Source organism: Pholcus phalangioides, unplaced genomic scaffold (assembly GCF_987345545.1).
Source record: "Pholcus phalangioides strain wild (caught in Gottingen) unplaced genomic scaffold, Ppha-v1.0 ptg000015l_1, whole genome shotgun sequence".
Taxonomy (NCBI): Eukaryota; Metazoa; Arthropoda; class Arachnida; order Araneae; family Pholcidae; genus Pholcus; species Pholcus phalangioides.
The window spans coordinates 90587738-90608091 of NW_028301608.1; the positions used below are offsets into that span (position 1 = coordinate 90587738).

The 20354-nt window shown below is 36.1% G+C and overlaps 1 protein-coding gene across 1 annotated transcript in view; it reads left to right on the top strand.

Annotated features, from left to right (window-relative positions):
• The first annotated feature begins 3219 nt into the window (after positions 1-3219).
• LOC149077015 (uncharacterized) overlaps positions 3220-20354 on the top strand; it is a 29534-nt gene continuing 12399 nt past the window's right edge. The window contains exon 1 of the mRNA XM_089244749.1: positions 3220-3478. The gene's annotated coding sequence lies outside the window, so the exon portion shown is untranslated. The remainder of the gene's footprint in view (positions 3479-20354) is intronic.

Sequence of the window (20354 nt, forward strand, 5' to 3'; positions counted from 1 at the left end):
TATCAACCTTCCTGAATCTAAGAGCCAATAAAATGTCTGAGACAATTCGACCAACCGCAAACTTACAACATGATGGTATCCCGTATTTTACGGGACTGTCAGAATGGTCAGATTTTTGGCTGTTCCGACTTTTTATATACTTTTTTTCTCCAACGAAGCTTATTTGAATTTGTAATGCTTACCTATCATCATTCAATAAACTCGTGAATGATGATAATTTTCATAGATTAAATATCACATAGTGATAGTTATTGCTCATTTGAATTAATTAACAGCGATTTCCTGTGTACAGCCTTTCATTTTCTAAACATTTGTAACTTTACAGCAATTTCAGCAGCTATTGTTGATTTATGGCAACGTTTGGGCAACGCTTATGGCAACTTTTTTGGTGACCATCGACGATGTCCCGTATTATTCCGTATTTAAGATCCTACATCCCGTATTTTACTCAATGAAATGCGGTCAACAAGTCATGATGAATGTTTTCTCGAGAAATACATCTTTGTTTACGCAACATCTTCTTATTTCAGCAAACTTGGCAATATTTAACAAATTTGTAGTAAATTGCATTTTTTTTTTGTTACAATTAGTGATATCCCGTATTTAGGGTCGTGATTTCCCGCATTTTCCTCGACGTGATATGATGACGCCAATTATGAAGCTATAATTTTTATTTAAACCCATAAGGATATTTACTAATCCGTATCGATTGCACCAATTGAACAATTTTACAATTGATTCGGAAGTACATTATCAAGTCTTCGCAGACCATAGCTTAAGGAAACGCAGAGATTTACTCCCCTTTTTGATAACTGAATATATTTACAAAGTAATTTAAAATAACACTCGAAAAATGTTTTAAGGTGTGGCGAGAATATTAAAATGAATTACCTAATGTGCTGTTAAATTGTTTAAGAACACAAGATATTCCATAAAAACTGAATACGCGCTTAAAAGTCTAAATAATAAAAAAATATTATTTTTGTTGTTTTCTTTTCATTCTCATAACAATGGTTAATAACGTGTACAATGACAATGATATATTTCGACGATATTCAGTTTTAAATGATATTCGATTTCAATTACATTGGCAATTGTTTTTCAACCGTAACAAATTGTTTATTTTTCTGTTTTTTAAATTACCATTCCCAATAATCGCTATTCATCAAAATAACAAACTAATGCTATATTTAACGATAATATTTTTGTCGGGAACGCTAACATAAGGCATACGAATAACGTATGTTAGAAGGGGAAAATGCAGATGGTCAGAGATGCAAAACTATTCAAGTTGAACATCCTAATCCATAATTATCCGGCAACAATGCTGGATAACGTTCATGTTTCATCAAATGATGAATAGCATTCTTGTCTCAACTATGCTTGGATAGTAACATATATGATTCAACAAATGATGAATAGCATTCTTGTCTCAACTATGCTTGGATAGTAACATATATGATTCAACAAATGATGAATAGCGTTCTTGTCTCAACTATGCTTGGATAGTAACATATATGATTCAACATTGCTGGATAACGTTCGCTTCTTAACAATAATGAACATGAACCCGAAAAAACAATTTTTATCAATAATGAACATCGTTTGTGTCTCAGCAATAATGAATAACGTTCATGTTTCACCAATGCTGCATAACTTTCATTTCTTAAAAATTCTGCATAGTAAGATATATGACTCGATAATGCTAGAAAGTAAGATATATGGCTCAAAAAAGCTGGAAAATTATCATGTTACATCAATGATGAATAGCGTTGATGTCTCAACAACTCTGGATAGCGTTCATGTTTCAACAATGCTAAATAACTTTCGTTTCTAAAAAATTCTGGACAGAAAAATACTGTACTTAAAAAAGTCATGAGAGAGAGACACGTGACTTGATAATGCTGGATAACGTTCATCTTCCAAAAATGATGATGGAGTTCGTATCTCAACCATTCATATCAACGGTCATTTTTTAAATTTTTTTTACTTTAATTTTTTAATGTTTTTTAACTTTCATTTTTCCAAAAAAAAAATTTCAGCATTCATTTTCAACATTTTTTAACATTCATTTTTAATAGTTTATAACATCTCTTTTTTATAATAAATTGTAACAATCAACAAAAGTCACCTTTTTAATAATTATTCTGGAGTAACACTAATGTTTTTTAACACTGATAACATACGAAATACCAATTTTGAATATTAGCATTCATCTTCCCGTTCATATTGACAAAAGTGCATTTAATAATGACCATTGAGCACTCAAATCCCAGCTCTTCACAACAAATAGTTTAAGCACTCTTCTGCATAAAGCTCGAGTCAATATTTTTCTGCTGTCAATGTAAACATGATAGTCATAGGACGATGTAATTATTGGTGATTATAATCTATTAATTAATTAAATCTAAAACAGAAAACCGGGAGAATAATCCATATAACTGCTACGGTAAATAGGATAAATAGGTTATTATGCATACTTACCAATTTTCTTGGTAAGTTTGATAAATTTATCAATTTTACCGGTGAATATGCATAATACACCCAAGTGTCGTTGGTAATCTTAATAAATACTAAACAAATTATCACTTTTACCAGGAGATTATGCATAATACCCAAACGTCGTTCGTAAATTTGATAAATACCGAAAACATTATCACTTTTACTGGTGATTATTCATAATAACCAAGTGCCGTTGGTAAATTTGATAAATACTTGATATTTATCGCCTTTGTTTGTGATTATTGATACTACCCAAGTGTAATTGGTGAGTTATACAAATATGAAAAAAGTTCCAAATGAGTCTATTATGTGTCTATTAATGCAGTCGGACCCAGATATAATGATAAAAAATTTCACGATGTTACCCCGATACCATGTATACGTATGAATTATCGTGTGTACATATATTACGATTTATCATGTTTACCAACGACGCGACGCTTGTGTTCGATACATAATCGCCAGTAAAAGTGATTCATTTAGGGAAATATATCCAATTTACCAAAATGCTTGGTACTTAAATATGTATATAATAATATTGTTATATGCGATTATTATATGTAAAGTAACCACATTTATCACATTCACCGTAACGTAAGCATTGAAATTCTTGTATTGGCGAGAAACAATAACCGTGAGCGCGACTCAAAAAAACTTCCGTCACAAATTCATAAAATGAAAACAAAATCGCCAAGACAGGCTTGTCAAAGAATGGTCAGTTTTCTTGAAGTTGGCGTAGGAACCAGCTGGCGGGGGGAAGAAAAGAGAGAGAGTTGGTTTGAGGAAGAGAAAAAGAACCGTTCTCCTCCAATGAAGCCATCATTTGTAAGCAGGTAATGAGCCAGGTTCAAGTCAGTCTGTGGTCTTCATCTCGCTCTCTTCAGTTTAACCCTGTTACCTACCTTCCTGCGGTCAGTACATACTAATTGATGCTGCTCACGGACTGACACAGTTTCCCGGTTAGATAACATGATTGGTAAGTAGAACTTTTTCTGTCTGAAGAAAGAAAAAATTAATTTTATATTACTTATGTTACATAAAACTTTGGTGATGAGAAATATCTTTTTCAAATAGAAGTACATGTACGGTAGAAGTCGCCAGGACCGAACTTACCGGGGCAAGGTGAGAGAATAATAGCTAGGGCCCTCTCAATCCCGGGAGTAATCGAAATTTTAGAAAATGGAAATCATGAAAATTCCAAGTAAACAAGGAGAAACAATTTCAGAATTGATAAAAATTCAGAATAATAGAAATAAGTACAGTGAAACCTCGCTATAACGTTACTCGATATAACGATAAATCCCTCTAGAACGATATTTTTTTCCAAGTCTTGCTTAGAAATGTCTATACTCTAATGTCAAACTGCTGTCTCTCGATATAACGATAAACCCTCTACAGCGGTATATTTTTTTGGTCCGTAGAGTATCGTTATATCGAGGTTACACTGTAGTTTGAGAACTGATGAAAATTCAGAAGAAACGGAAGAAATAGTTTTAGAAAATTCTTGAACATTTAGGGAAAAAATGAGAAAAATAGTTTCAGAGTTGAAGAAAATTCACTGACTCCCTGAACTAATGAAAGTTTAGAAGAAAAAAAAATGAAAGAAATACTTTTAGAATTCCAGAAAATTATGAAAATTCAGAAATACAGAATTGATTAATTATTTCTTTCTAATTAATGAAAATGCCAGATTTCCAGAATTTATGAATACAATCTATTGCTACCGAAAATGCGGGGCCCGGTGCGACAGCACCTGTCACGCACCCTTAAAGGTGGCTTTGGAAGCTGCTTAATAGCTTTAATAGCTAGAGAAACAGCAGAGATTCTTAACCTATTTCTTGGCCGCAACCTAAAATCAATAACAAGATCAGTTTCGTGACCCATGGGACTGTTTTTTTCTCGAAAACTGATGAAACTAGTGAAGCCATAAGTGCATTTATAAAAGGACTGCAAGTGGATTTGCACGACAACATCCAGGAAGTCTATGCAAATCAAGTTTGGGTCGTGACATACAGTGAAGAATCCCTGGCTGTAAACAAGTTTTCACGACCCATCTCGGTAGCCAACCACGAAGCAAGTTTGGGTCATGAACCATAAGCTCAAGAATCTCTGGCTGTAATTGTTTTTGTGCGAAAAATCTCGAAAACCCCCTTCGAATCGAGTTTGGGTTAAGACCCATAGCGCTCAAGAATCTGTGGCTGCATATGGATTTGTATGGCCTATCTCGGGAGCCCCTGTGAATCTTGTTTGGTTGGGGACGAAAGCACAAGAATTCCTAGCTATAAGTGAATTTGAACGACCCATCTCTGAAGCCTCTACGACCCACGTTTGGGTCGTCATATTAGGTTAGAAGCCCCTGCTATACAGGGCGCATAGCTGACAGACGCATGACATTTTACTGACGAACCATTAATCCTAGAGGAGGTCGCGGTAGCCCAAATCGACAAGATACTCGCCTAAAGAACCAAAGGATATTCAGAGGTGTCGCGAGTTCGATGCCCGGTTCGCCCTTGACAGAAAAATTTCCTGACACAGGGGTACAACAGAAACGGTGACCTGACCACCGAAGAATATTACTACCGCAGGGAGGCCCACATCGAGCACCAACCTCTAGGTGAGTATTAAGAAAAGCGGCTGTTCGGAATCGACAATAAATTGTAGGTCCCGGTCTAATTAGCCCTCGTGAGTGTAGAAAATGACCTTGGTGCGGCAACAGTGATCAAATGATCCTAGAGGCATACTTCCAATTAGAAAAAATATCCAATAACGTGTAGTGCCCGGATATGTCATCCATGTTGCAAGGAGTTGTATAGTCATCAAAATAAAAATGTTACCTTTTTTTATACGGACACCTTGTACTCAAAGATCATTGTTAGAAAGTTGTTGCTCTATCTCTCCTGAAGCAAACAAAAAAATACTAGGTTTCTAAATTCAATATTCGCTGGGATATCAGAACTCGATAAACGGAAGAGAATTGGGAAAGTTGAGACAGGACAAAACAAGTTTCTAATTGGGTATTTGAGCACAGAGTGTCCCTATAAAAAGTTACTATTTTTATTTCAATAACTATGCAACCCCTTGCAACATGAACGACATGTCTGGGTACAACATTATTTGGAAAATTTTTCTAATTGGAAGTATCCTCTGGGATCAATGGTTCGCCAGTAAAATTCCATACCCTCCCCCCCCTCCCTCCCGTTTTCTATGCACCCTGTATAGTGCGTACTTTACTCTTTCACTAATAATAAAAAATATGTAACTTTATCGTTAATGAATTCACCTAAAAGCGTGTGCCAATTTCAATTTTACTGTAATTCGAGATATTTTATCATAGCTAGAGAGACAAGTCCATGTCAGTTTTACTAAAAAAACTGATTTAATAATTCACGACCCATGGAAAGTTATTTATATCCCTTTGGGTCGAAAAGTGTTCGTTTATATTTTTTATGTCTGTTTTGTCCATTGTGCTGTTTGTTCAAATAAAATAAAAATAAATAATAATAAAAAACAGTTCTATTAAACCATTAAAATGGGTATTTTTATGCTGAATAAATCTATAAGAAAAGGGCATTATTTATATTGCAAATAGTTACTCAAAATCATTTATTTCATTTCTATACTTTTATTTTCCAAAATCAAATTACAATTGCATGCAAGAATTCTTTTAAGTTTTTTTTTTTTAATTTTAAATCCAATAAGAAGATTAATCGAAATTTGCAAATAATAAAATAATTTTTAAATTACAATTTATCTATTCATTGATAAGAAATTGCGTCAATAAAATATAGAATTCAACAATGCGCGTTACTCAGCAATCATTGAAATAGTAATTGATTCATGGTAATTTTTACTCAAAGCTTTATGGTGACGCTTATACGACGGATTAAGCTAAGAAGAAAGTGATTACGTGAATCCGTGAGCCAGTGTTTGTCTGTAAATGAAATTATTGTAAAAAAAAAAGTGTTTTTATCAGGTCAAAATAACGAGTTTGGACTCTACTGAACTATCGACCTCGTAAAAGTCGGCCTTGCGGGCACCGGGTTTTTCTTCATCAACTGATGAGACCTTTTAAACAACAATCTAGGTTTTTTTTCACGATAATCTTCGATAAATGAACGTTTTCAGATTTCATTTATGAAAAAAATGTTTCGGTTTTATGTACAGGGTGTCCTGTAAGTCCTGATTCGACTTTCATCTCACCAACCGTTCGTCGTCGAACCTGTCTCTCCTGAAGCCAACAAAAAAAATACTAGGTTTCTAAATGCAATATTCACTAGGATATCAAAATTCGATAAACGGAAGAGTTGGAAAAGTTGAGACACAGGGCAATAAGTTTCTAATTGGGTATTTGAGCACATGGTGTCCCTATAAAAAGTTACTATTTTTATTTCAATAACTATGCAACCCCTTGCAACATGAATGACATGTCTAAAATGATTTCAATTTAAGAAACGCTCAAAATGTCTTTAAGAACCACTCTGTACCAGTTTTGAGAGTGAAAATACAGTGTACCAAAAATAAATAATCTAAATTTTTATACGGACACCCTGTCCTCAAAAACACAAATTGAAAAGTTGTTGCCGTGTCTCTCCTGATGCCAACAAAAACATTTTTACGTTTCCAATAACAATATTCGCTGAGATATTTGAATTCAAACATTTCAGCGAATATTGCAATTGTAAACATGCAATTTTTTTTTGTTGGCCTCAGGAGAGACACGGCAACAACTTTCTAACTGGAAGTTAGATAACATGTTGGGACTGTATAAATAACTTGAGATTTTTTTTCATTTTATGACACGCTATATTTTTACTCTGGAAACTTGTACAAAGTGATCTTATTCCGATCTGATCTATTCCGAGTATCATTCCGAACACATTTTGTGCATTTTTTTTAAATTAGTACCATACCTCTGCGACGAACGCTTGATGTGATCTTAGCACTTACAGGAAACTCGTTTATAATGACCTCGGTTGTAACGTCAAAACTTGGCTTTCTGGGCTGATTCCCTTAGACATGCGTAAAGAATAATGTTAATAAACCTTGCTTATACGTCGATGAAAATGCCACGACCTCTGATATAACGACAAATTTTTCATTTTTTTGCGTCGTTTTGTGCCGTACCTAACGATGCAAAAAGGGATTTTTAAGAAGTTTGGAGCTCCGAATGCTCCTAGTTAGCATATACGGGATATTACTGTATTTATCCGTAATTTCTCCCCTTTAAGACTTTTTCAGTTATAAAAACGTCTTGTTTCCCCCCCCCCCGGTATTTTGAATGAAATTCACTTCAGTAATTAATCTTTACTGTAATCAGAAATGAAGGCATTTTGCATAATTTACACATTGTGTAAAAATGAATATGACTAAATATCCATCTCACTTGTTAGTCATGTTAATTTTTCCCCCGTGAAATGCATTTTAAATCACCGCATATAAATTTTCTAGTACTATATTTCTTGCCAAGGATTATTCATTCTCTATGTATGTGGTGATTTCTCTGACAGTGGGTAATATTTTTGGCGAGAATTGGTAATATCTCGTATTTATGATCCCCCCAAAACATCGTTTTCTCCGGATATCAAATATAGTCACCCTGATAAAAATAAAATAACAGCTTCTTGCACAGCATTTTATCGCATTTGATGACATTTTTCGTCAAAAAAAGGTTTCGAAAATGGCAAACACTTCGGTTATTAGCATAAACATTCACGGAATCTTTGGTATCGTTATAATCGAGCTTGAGCGTATACTATATTTTACATGTTATCAAATCCAGACATAACTCGAATATTCACGTCGCTCGTGGTACTTCACTGACCTATTTGGTTAAGCAAATGTCTTGAAGAAACTTCCAAGACACCCTTTCATGTCGCTGTACGTACCAGAAGCCTTCAAAGAACTTTCAAATTTCCATCAGAAATGATGCATCACATATAAATCACTTTTACTTTTTACTTTTCTATTCCCCCAATAGAGGTACCTGGCTTTACTGTGTCTAATTTATTCTTCCGGAAGTGAATCAGAATCGGGTTAATTGAATCGTATAGCTGACACTGTTAACCTCAATAATGTTGGTCTCCTTTCAAATAGATGCTAACGCTACAATCGAGTTCACATCATTCGATCTTATCATGATAGACATTTATTTAATAAAATATTAACCGAGAGACATGAAATGCGTTGAAAATTCAATCTATGATAAAACAGTGGTACTTAACCTGGTTCTTAAGCCAATCCCCCGGGTTTTTTATTTAACAATTACAAACATATAATACACAAATAAAAATACATGATACACAAATACAAATACATGATACACAAATACAAATACATGATACACAAATACAAATACATGATACACAAATACAAATACATGATACACAAATACAAATACATGATACACAAATACAAATACATGATACACAAATACAAATACATGATACACAAATACAAATACATGATACACAAATACAAATACATGATACACAAATACAAATACATGATACACAAATACAAATACATGATACACAAATACAAATACATGATACACAAATACATGATACACAAATACAAACATAAAATGCGCAAATGTAAGCACATAATACACGAACACCGATATACAGCGTCATTATAATTGTAGTTCCCGTACTCTGGCTAGTTTTTTAGCGAGTACAGCCAAATTTTCAAGATGTCTTAATGAGACCATAAGAGAGATTTATGCAATTAAAAAAATAGTTCAATTTTTGACCACCAAGTAAAAAAGTGGAGCTTTTTTTTTCTTTTATTGCATTTCCTTCTTTTTTTTCCAGGTCCATATAGCGTATACAGTCAAACCTCGTTAGTGCGTCACCCGGTTAACACGTCACTCCGCTTAACGGGTCACTTTTTGGAAGTCCCAATTGTCCTCAGGCAGGAACTGACACAACTATGGATTACTCCGTTTAACGAGTCACTCCGCTTACTAAGTCATATTTTTGCTCTCCCAAGAGTGACTCATTAACGAGGTTCGACTGTATACCTAGTTTCAATGTAATACGTCTACCAGAACGCGCGCTACGGTCGAAGTAGTGTCAGAGTACTGACGGGCGCTACATTGGTCTGAGCAGTGTCAGTATGTTGAAGCTACTCAGACCTATGTTGCGTCCGTTCTGGTAGACGCATTCCATTGAAACTTGGTATATACGCTTTACGGAACGGGAAAAAAGAAAATAAAATAAAAAAACGCCACTTTTTTGCCTGGTGATCAAAAATCGAACTATTTTCTTATTGCATAAATTTTTCTCCCATAGTCTCAATAAGATATCCTGAAGATTCAAATGTGTTCGGATGAGTGATTTTTGAGAAAAAATATTCAGAGTACGGAAACTTTAACTATAATCACCCTGTACAATACACAACTACATACATACGCAAACACGTTGTGGTCTTAAGGGACCCAAGGGCCTTGAGCAATTAGTTTATTGAATATTTTTTGGCAACAATGTTAGTATATTTACCAACCCACACGGGTAAAAGGCTTACATCCCGGAAGGGACAGAGCCTGGGTCTTGTTTGGTCTGACAGTATATTTATTAGATATGTTTCAATGTATCTTCGTTTGCGTGTATATTTTCGAATAAAAGTTGAGAATTAAATTACTTACTGAGAGAAGCTCAATATAATATATCACTCACCACATTTTTCTCGTTTTTATTATATTGTACTCTTTACTTGTACATTCAATTTTTTTGTTTTTTTGCTCTTACAATACATCCATCAAAATGGTTTCGTACCTTTAAATTAACTTCAAATTCTCGCTCTCCTTCAAAAAACTAATATGATTACAATCAAAAATTTTTATCTTGGAATATTTAGCACGCGTGATTAAGAGTAACTAATCTAAATCAATATTACTATGAAAGAACTTTTTCCCCCCAAAAGGATACTTTGTCATCATTTTTCATTCTGAAAAAGGTAGGGGGCGGTTGCGCGTGAAATAATTTAATTGTATTCAATTAGATCAATAATACATTTTAATGAAGGGATTTTTGTACCCTAGCAGGCCTAAAAAAGATGTACCCTATTTTATTGCCCTACAGCAACCCCCAGAAAGAAGTGTGATCTCTCGGAAAAAGGTAAGCAATAAAATGAATTCTGCCGAGTATTTTATTACCCGTGCGCTCACGTCAATGGATATTTTCTTCTCTAAAGACAGTGTCACGTTCCAAAAAATGACGGTGCCACAATATATTTCTCTCAAATGTTCTGATGATGATGACCCGACAGCTCTTTCAATATGGACTCATTCCATAAAAAATCGACCAAAAACATCGAGACAGTTTCATGTGATCGACTAGGATTTTTTTCAAATTCGGTACACGTACTGGTGCTGTCCAGGTATGAAAATGATCATAGTTTCAACGCTTCGCGTACTTGTGACAAAAACAAAACCATTTACATTAATTAAAAATGGTTGAAACCATTAACAATAGTTTTGTTCTTGTCACAAAATTTAAATTCATGTAGCTCCAGAAATACGAGGAGTGGGTAGTTGAAATTTTGATCATTTTGATACCTCGACAGCACCTGTACGTGTAGCGGATTTGAAGAAAACCCGAGTCAGACACGCAACTGACTATCCATGTTTTTGTTCGATTGTTTATGGAATATGGGAGCCTTCTATAAAACATCAAATAAAACGCATTCCTTTTTACATGATTACTTTCCCTGATGAAAATTTCAAACGTATAGCGTGACGTGTTCAAGGCGTCGTATTTTGGAGGGCTAGCAGTGTACTACATGTTCATTCTATCTAGAACAGTGGTGCTCAATCGGTACTCCGCAGAGCCCTTGGGATTCAGTGGCCACTCAAGGAGAATAAAACAAAACAGTAAATTTGATAAATAAATAAATAAAACATGCTCCGCCGAAAAAATTTTATACTAAAAAGGGTTTCACGTGTCAAAAAATGTTGGGAACCACTGTTCTAGAACATGCCATCGTCTTCAGAGAAGAAAATATCCATTGACGCACGCGCGTGCTGATAAAGCTGAGGATTAAGCATGCAGAAATACTCAGCAGACCTATTTCATTACTGACCTTAGTCCAGAACAACAAAAACAAATCTGAAACAATCAATTTTTTTTTGCTTTTCTTTCTTTCTTTTTCGGCCACGCAATGTATTGCATATACTATATTATTATACTACTGTATTACATACTATACAGAATTTTTTTAACATAATTTCCAGGCTATATGGAATAATTTAACGTCATAAACAGTTATCATACGCAGTATTGTTCTATAACAGTTCTTGCAGTTAAAAAACTCTTATATCGAGTTTCGTCAATGTACGTGCAGTATATTAAAGACATTAATGAATGTAACGGACTTGTGATGTACCAGAAGCTGCGAGATAAATTGCCGTGACAGCAGCTAGAAACTCTCCCTGAGAGGAAAAATTCTGCTCTTGGGGTTAAAGGAGAGAAAAAAAAAGACATCATACTCAATTTACTCGAAAAAACTCATTTACTACGGACTAAACAGCTTTCACAAGCATACCTTTTGAATGACTCGTTCGTGTCAACGATCACGTAGTCCCTCATAAATTGTGATTCAAGAGATATTGACCTGTTGATTGTAAACAAACAGCTTTGGTGACATTGAACAGGAAGCCGCTGTGGTGGTCGAGTGGTTATAGTGCCGGACTCGTGATGCGAGGATCCGGGTTCGAACCCCACAGTGGTGGTCGGCTGAAGTTGGTTTTCTGTGGTTCCCAACTTCAAGGCGCAAATGCGAGCCGATCTCCCCGTTAAAAAGTCTCGCCACAGAGAGCAACAGTCCTACAACGGTAAATCATTCAACCATAACACTTCACTCATAGTTAGAAAAACTGGGGGCAGATGACAGCACTACACATAACAAGCATTACACAGAAACAAACTTTACGTCAGGTTGCACGCACATTCCCGCATGTACCTATTCGTTGGGGGGGGTTCCGCGGGGGGGGGGGTGCATGTGTGGTGTAGCAGTAGTAGGTAGGGGCTCAGGGATCCATGATGTTCTTAAGTCAGCCACCTCGTTGGGCAATTTGCCTGTTGTGGCGTTGTATTTGTATTTGAACAGATGTCGTCAGACGTCCATGACAGACCATGTCTTGCAAGATTGATAATAATGTGGCCGAAGCTCTAATTGTTCAGAATAGCTGCTATGGTCACACACACACAAACGTGAATCATATAAAGACTTCCGAAGAAAATTCATTTCACCAACTTGCAAAGATGTTGCAAATTAATTTTATACGAAGGTTTTTAACAGCTATTAAAAACCTTCGCATGGACAGCAGAGAGTGGCAACATCCTCGGATAAGTTGCCATCTGGTGGCGGTGTGAGCAATTGCGAGCTTTGGCCCGAGTTAGGTCAGACCGTCCATGTACGGTTCCGTTGAGTGCACACGAGCTCCAAGAAAAGATTGGGATATTCGTTGCCTCTGTAGTCTAGTGCGTTCACCCGGAAAGTGAAACGACGTGGGTTCGATTCCCCGCAAGGGCAGTTGAATTTTCTTTCTTTCCTAAATATATCTTCACATCAGCCAGCTGTTAAAGCCTTCTATAGATAAGCGAAGAGTGACACATCATCCTCGGATAAATTAATTTTCCTACTAAAAAATCTCCAAGATATTTCTAGTGTTAAATTGTTTTTTGAAAATAGGTCTAGACCAGTGTTTCTTAACCTTCTTTGCCCGTGGCCCCCCTTTTTACCATATTTTTTTCTCCTGGCTCCCCTGTCTAAGCCAGAGTCTTCCACCCTCATCCAGAAGCGAGATCCTTCCTACTTGTTGAATTGGATTTTTTTTTCCTTAAATTTATACGGAACAAAAATTTTGTAATTAAGATTGATCTCCGGGCCACTGGGCTAGAATTTATTGAGCTGTCCGAGTTCTACTCAGGGCCGTCTCAACATCATGGACCTGTAGGCAAAGTAATGTCCTTGTAGTCCCATACATAGCTGGAAGTGGCAGCCCACTAAATTACTACTTATTTTCAGAATTTATTATACTGTATGAAATCTCATGAAGTGGTGTTCTCACTCATGGACATGAAATCCCGGGGCATGGAGTGGGACTGACAGAGCCCGATAGATGGAACCCGATATGATTCTCATTATTTTTTGTTTTTTCATACTATAAATTTAATATAGAGGGGGCCCATGAAAAATCTAGCCAGGGGCCTGCGAAAGACCCCATCCTAGGGAACGTGCTGCAAAGTGTATGCAGTCAGACCCAGATGGGTCCACGCCTTAAGATGGCCCCGGTTTTATGGGTGGTTTTGCTGAATTCTGTAAGTAGTCCCACTTTTCTCCTATCATATTTCACTTAAAAGCTTTATTTCTTCACATCTTAATTTTTTTTCTCAGCTCTAGGTGGTCCTCAAAATCACCTGTCATTGCCCTCTTTCTACTTCATTTTATTCCGTGGCCCTCCTTGAAATATCCCAATACCACAAGGAGGCTATATGGCTCCTGGTTGAGAACCACTGGTCTAGACCAGTTTCCCAAACTTTTTGTTCCATATATCGCCCCCTTCTTCAGAAATTTTTTCTCTTATCACCCCCAACGCGAGTGAACTCATAGAATCCTACGTTATATAATCGTAGCTTCTATCGCCCCCTTGAACCATTCCATCACCCACCAGGGGGCGATATTGTCCACTTTGGGAAACACTGGTCTAGACTTTACTGTTCACCGCGGGTAAGAAATTTCCAAATAAAACAAAAAAGTTTCATATTCCTATCACGTTGTAAAAATGTGCCGTTTTACGAATAAAGCTTGAATTACACAAAACTTCGGAACTTAATTTTATTATATGTGCTTATTATGCCACCTTCTCTGTCAAATATTAGTTAAAACCGTAACGGAGTCTAATCCCCAAGTCGCATAAGAAATACTAGCCATCGTATTATGCTAGCTTTGATTGAGTTCGGGGATGATTTCTCTCATTTTTCCCTGATAAACCCAATTTTCAAAAGAATATACAAAGATAGAATTCACATGGAAATCGTTAGAAATCAAAGCTACATATTGCCCAGCGTATTGGAAGATTTTTATTGTAATCTTTGGACCAATTCCGATTGATTACCTCTGTCAAAATTAAAAAACAAAATCTTCTGTCAAAAACTGTAAAATATGATGATTGTCAATCACTGATTCATACATTACAAACTAATCTAATTCAGTGGTCTTCAACCGGGCACCCAGACGCCCAAAAGGGACCAACAAATCATTACGTCCTAATCAGAAAAAATGTAGCTTTTCTATCAATAAAATTAAACATTATTACCCACCATCTTCGGGGGAGGGGGGGAATTATTGGGCCCATGAAAATGAGGAAACTACAAAGCTTCTCAAAAATAGCGATTACCTCAACGCTGGACGCAACATTCGGTCATTTGGCAATTTGAACGGCTTATTTTCAAAAGGGAACATTTACACTTTTTTCGAAATGCGCTTTTTGACGGTTTCTGAATCATTATGATGAGCTCTTTTGGATTATGCAACAGGATTAATCCAAACGGGGATATTTTTTGTAGAAATTAAAATGTGAAGTTGGTCGTTTCTATCAAAAGGGGGACATGTCCAGCTTGTACATTCACTCCGGTGTTTTTTATTCAAACGAGAACATAACAAGCAGGTTGTCCTCTACTGGCGTTATAAGAGATTTTTTTAAAGCGGCACATTTTTCAAAAGCGTTTTCAAAGTCGTGTTGTGGGAGTAGAACCTCTCGACCAATTAGTTAGAAGATCCGCAGAGGAATATGGACGAGGTGCGGTTTAGTAGTAGTAGGACCTCTCGATAACAGACACCCACGGGACTGAAAATTTTGTACGCTAACGCGGAGTGCCCGTTAATGTATAGTAAAATGCGTTAGAAAAAATGCATTCGCGAAATGCAATTGCCCCCTGTGATGTAATTCAAAAAAGTGTCCCTTAGTGGAGGTGTCCGCTCGAGAAGGAGCTTTGTAACATCCCGGGCACCTTAACAGTGGAGGTTCCACTGTAGAATGATCGTGTTTTTTTCTGTTACTCACGAGAGTTGTAAGGGTACCTTCTTTGATAAGGTGAAACCTTTAGAAATCAGCAGTTGGAGTAGAAATTTGCAATTTTTCAGAATTGTCCAGCTCCAATTTTAATCAAAAGGGAGCAGCATTTCCTTCCTAATTTCCTTTCAAAATGAAACATTTCCAAAAAAAATTTCTAAGGGCCCTTTCACACGGAGCGGATGCGGATGCGGACGCGGATGCGGATGCGGGTCCGGAAGAAGTTTTAACAATTGGAATATACTGCGCCTTTCAGACGAGCCGAAAAATCTCCGCACCTAGGAAATGTTCATGCGGGTCCGGACGTCGTCCGCATGTGTCAAAACCTAAGTGCGGGCTCCGCATCCGCACATAGAAGTTTTGACAATAGGTTTATTCGGGGCTATTCAGACGATGCGGATGCGGAGCGAATTCGTCCGCATCTTTGGCTACTTTTTGAAGGTGATTTTTCACGGAATTTTTTTAATTATTTGCCATAAATACCCTTAAAAACACCATATGATGGTCCCTGCTCATTAATATAATGTACCTACATACGTGTATCCCTTCGTTTCCTTCTGAGATTGAGATATAGCAACTTTAACTGCCTTTTGTCCATATTTCACAATTTTATACAATAAAACCTGCCAACAAGGGCCACTGACGGGACCAAAATTATAAGCCGTTCAGTTCATTACGAATATTTAATTGACTACATACTTTAATAACTTTAAAATTTAATTTAAAAATTTTAATTTTTTTCTTTTTAAATTTTTAAAATTATTTAAAAATATGAATATCTGAAATATTATTTTAAATAATTGTTATTTTTTTAAATTTTTAATCTGTTAATTTTTTTAAACTTTAAAAAAAATACTTTTATTAAACAACGTTATCCCCGTACGACGTTCACTCAGGGCCAGATTAAGTCGTTTGAAGACCCTAGCACTTGAATATTTTTGGTGGTTCCCCCGATACCTACAAGTATATTTTACTCAATATTCAGTCTATAAACTTAAAAAATGAAATTTTATATTTCAGAAATGACTAATCTAAGGATGGGATTTCACTATAAAAGGTTTATGAAAGTTATTTTATAAAACTTGAAAAAAGCAACTAATAAATTTATTGGTTGCATTTGCTCTAATGCAACCGATAAATTTATTAGTTGCTTTTTTTTAAATAATTGTTATAAAATTTTTATAGTGTAATCCGGCCGGGATTATACTATAAAGTTTTATAAAAGAACTTTTATGAAAGTTGAAAAATTCAACCAAAGGCGCATCGGTTGCATTCCAGAAAATGCAACCGGTGCACACACGCACACACATTTTGCATTCAAAAAATTCAACCAATAAGATAATATTGGTTGAATTTTTCACGTTTTATCAAAGAGCTTTTACAAAACTTTTATAGTGTAATCCCGGCCTAAGGCTGGTATTACACTATAAAACTTGAAAAATGTAATCAATAAACACATCTGTTACATTCGAGCGAACTTAACTGATCGGCCTATCGGTTGCATTTTTCAAGTTTTATAAACTAACTTTTATAAAACTTTTATACTGTAATCCCGGCCTAAGACAGAATTGTGATGTGAATATTTCTAAGCACAGACATTTTGAACGTCCCCACCCCTCCCCTTTTTTTCTACTTGCAAATTCTTTGATATCTCCTGAATTTTTTTTTTAGGAACATATTAGTTTCGGATGTTTTTGGATTGGATTTTTCGAACATTGGATGTTTTTGGAATTTTTCTTTCATATTTTTCCGGAAAGACAGATTTGTTTTCAAAATCTTTTGAAAATATTTTAAGACATTTTCTCCCATCGACTACTTGTGAGGATCGGAATGAAGATATCTTTATTCCCATATTCTATGTGGCTCTAGACTAAACCACCAAAGAATACCTCTAGGCTGCATATGGGCACTGAATCAGGGGTGAAGGAGAAAAACAGTTACAAAAATTGCGAAAAAATAGTTTTTATGCACGAATTTCAACCTAAAGATGCGGGCGAAACACCCGCATCTTCAGTGCTCGTGTGAAAGGGTATGCGGACCCGCTTCCGCATCCGCATCCGCGTCCGCATCCGCTCCGTGTGAAAGGGGCCTAAAGTGAACATTTTCACTAATTTTCTTCAAAACGAAACATTTCTAAAATTTAAATGTAGATAACACCCTTGAATGTTAGTCAAGAAACTAGTGTCATATTTAATATAATAAGGATATTTGAATATACATAATATTTACATATTCTTATACCACTACCGTATGCTTGCTATGTGCTGTTGGGCTATTTCCTACTTCTGCAAACAGTCCATTCCGGAGAAAAAGGAGGTTTTTGACTTCTACCGTAAATTTAGTAATTGTTTAAATGTTCCCTTTTATAAATACGTCCTCACTTAACAAAATTTGTTCAAAAATTACCCCGAGATACTGTATTTCGAAACAAACAATATTTATGTTTTCCGAAAACAACTGACCGCAATTGCAGTTGCATCTCAGAAAATTTCATATAAACGTGAATTCCAATTACCCTTCGGGAAAAAAAACAATTTCAAGAAGAAAAAATTGCTGATACTGAATTCCAGGATATATTTCGAGACTAGAAAACAAAATAGTCGTGGTTTTGGTTGGAGATGGTTGATTAGATGCTTCGTCTTTGTGAAAGAAAGGAAAAAAAAAACACGTCAGTCATGTTTTCTCTCGCATGTTTTAATGTTTTATTGCTCGTCCTTCACCTGTAGCCCGAAGCGTTTTACTACCCAACTGTGTTTTTTAACAGGTGAATTAGCGATTTGCCTCTTTTCTCTCTCTCTCTCCACTATATTAGTTCAGCTTGGTTTGTTTGAACCAAAAAAAAAAAATTTTAACCTAGGCGTAGATGTCAAGATCATTTTTTTTTCATTCTTCATAGATGTTTGTCGAGGAAATAGAATCCATAGAAAAAAATATATACAGTATATATTGTCGTTAAATCTAAAGGTCATCATTCACAGAGATGATATGTTGTTACCTTCTCCTTCGCACACGTGTAGAAACCCTATCAATTATATAGACGTATATTTTTGCCTACTACCAGTCTAGTTGCAATCGATTGCCCTTCGATCATTATCCTGATTTGGTCTTTTATTAGGCAGTGTTTCTTAACCCTTTATATACGACATCGGGAAAAGTAGAATAAAAAGGAAATTACAATAAATTAAAACAAAAATATGAATGTAATGATAATAAAAAATATTTATCGTGTAAATTATTTGGTAGGTCATTTTAGTTCTAATTAAAGACAACCAGAAAAAATGTTTTTGAAATAATTCATGATCAAAGCAAATTATCTAACCTCTCTCTGGTACTTTAAAGTACCATCAGGATACAGAGGGTTATCCTTCTTTCACTCGTGGGCCCCCTTGTCTTCTCCAGAGTCTTTTCCCTCCCTTATGCAAGAGCAAAACCCCTTCCTGCATGTTGAATTTATTTTTTGAGCAAGTTAATAATAGATACTGAACAAAAATCTCTTAATTGAAGTCGATCTCTGGATCCATGAAGCAGTGAGGAGTTCTTGTGGGGTTCTGTGCAGGGCTGTTTCAACACCATGAACTCGTGGGAAAAATTTTGGTCTGAGGGCCCTGTGCTTGGTTAGAAGTAACAGCTTACATTTACATATTCTTGAAAATCATAGTACCAGATTTCGACAGTAAGCCCCCCCCCCCCATAGACATCAGAGGTGCCACATGTATTAAGATGACCCTAGTTCTATGTAGGGCCATGTAAATAGCACCAGGGGACCCTTTACCTGGTTGGAAGTACCTGCCAACCAATACCTGACGCACTTATTTTCGAAAAACATAGTATCAGCTCTTGTATATATATTATGAATATATACATCATCACATATGATATGAGTGAATAGAAGCACAGGGCCGTGTCTTGGTGGGGCCTTTTCATTAAGAAGGCACTGGTTCTATGAAGTTCTAAAATAGCCGTTTTTCCTTCATATTTTACTTGAAGCTTCATTTCCTCACATCTGAATTTTTTTTTCACAGTTGTTTGTGGCTCCTCTTAGCAGCTTATCATGGCTCCCCTCCAACTCGTTTTTCACCCATGGCCCCCCAGTAATATTTCAGGGCCACAAAGGGGCCATATGGTTCCAGGTTGAGAAAGACTGTTCTAAGGGAATATATTCTGAACGCTTTTTTTTTTGTGGAAATAAACTCTGGTCCCTTCTCTCGTTGTTACCTGAAATTTTCCCGAATCTGCTACAAGAAGAGAATATATACTCGTATGAATACATATTCTGTTTAATCGTCCCGTATTTGTTTGACGTAAATGCGTATTTTAATTCATCTGACGGTATTGGGTGCATTCGTAAATAGTTGAGTAACGAAATCCTTTAAACCAGGGGTCCTTAAACTGTGTGCGCCTCTTACCTTTGTCAAAGGAGTAGCGGACTTAACAAAAGTTTTTTCCGGAAAAATTCTTTGTTTAACTGCTCTGGGGAGCCGCGGATAAGGGTTGATTGGGGAAAAGGGAACCGCGGGTGTAAAAAGTTTGAGAACCATTGCTTTAAATGATCATATCGGCTGCGGGTGAATCTTGTAGACATATCTAATGATACCGGACTCTGATTTTAATAACCCTTCCGGCTGGGCACCACGCCTACACCAGAACTACCCTAAGGGGTATGCGACAGGTGCGGTCACACCGGGCTCATCGTTTTAGGGGGTACTCTCTTACATGAATAATAATTCATGGTCTATCCTATCCATTCCGTTGAACATTTTAAACCGGCGTTCGACCC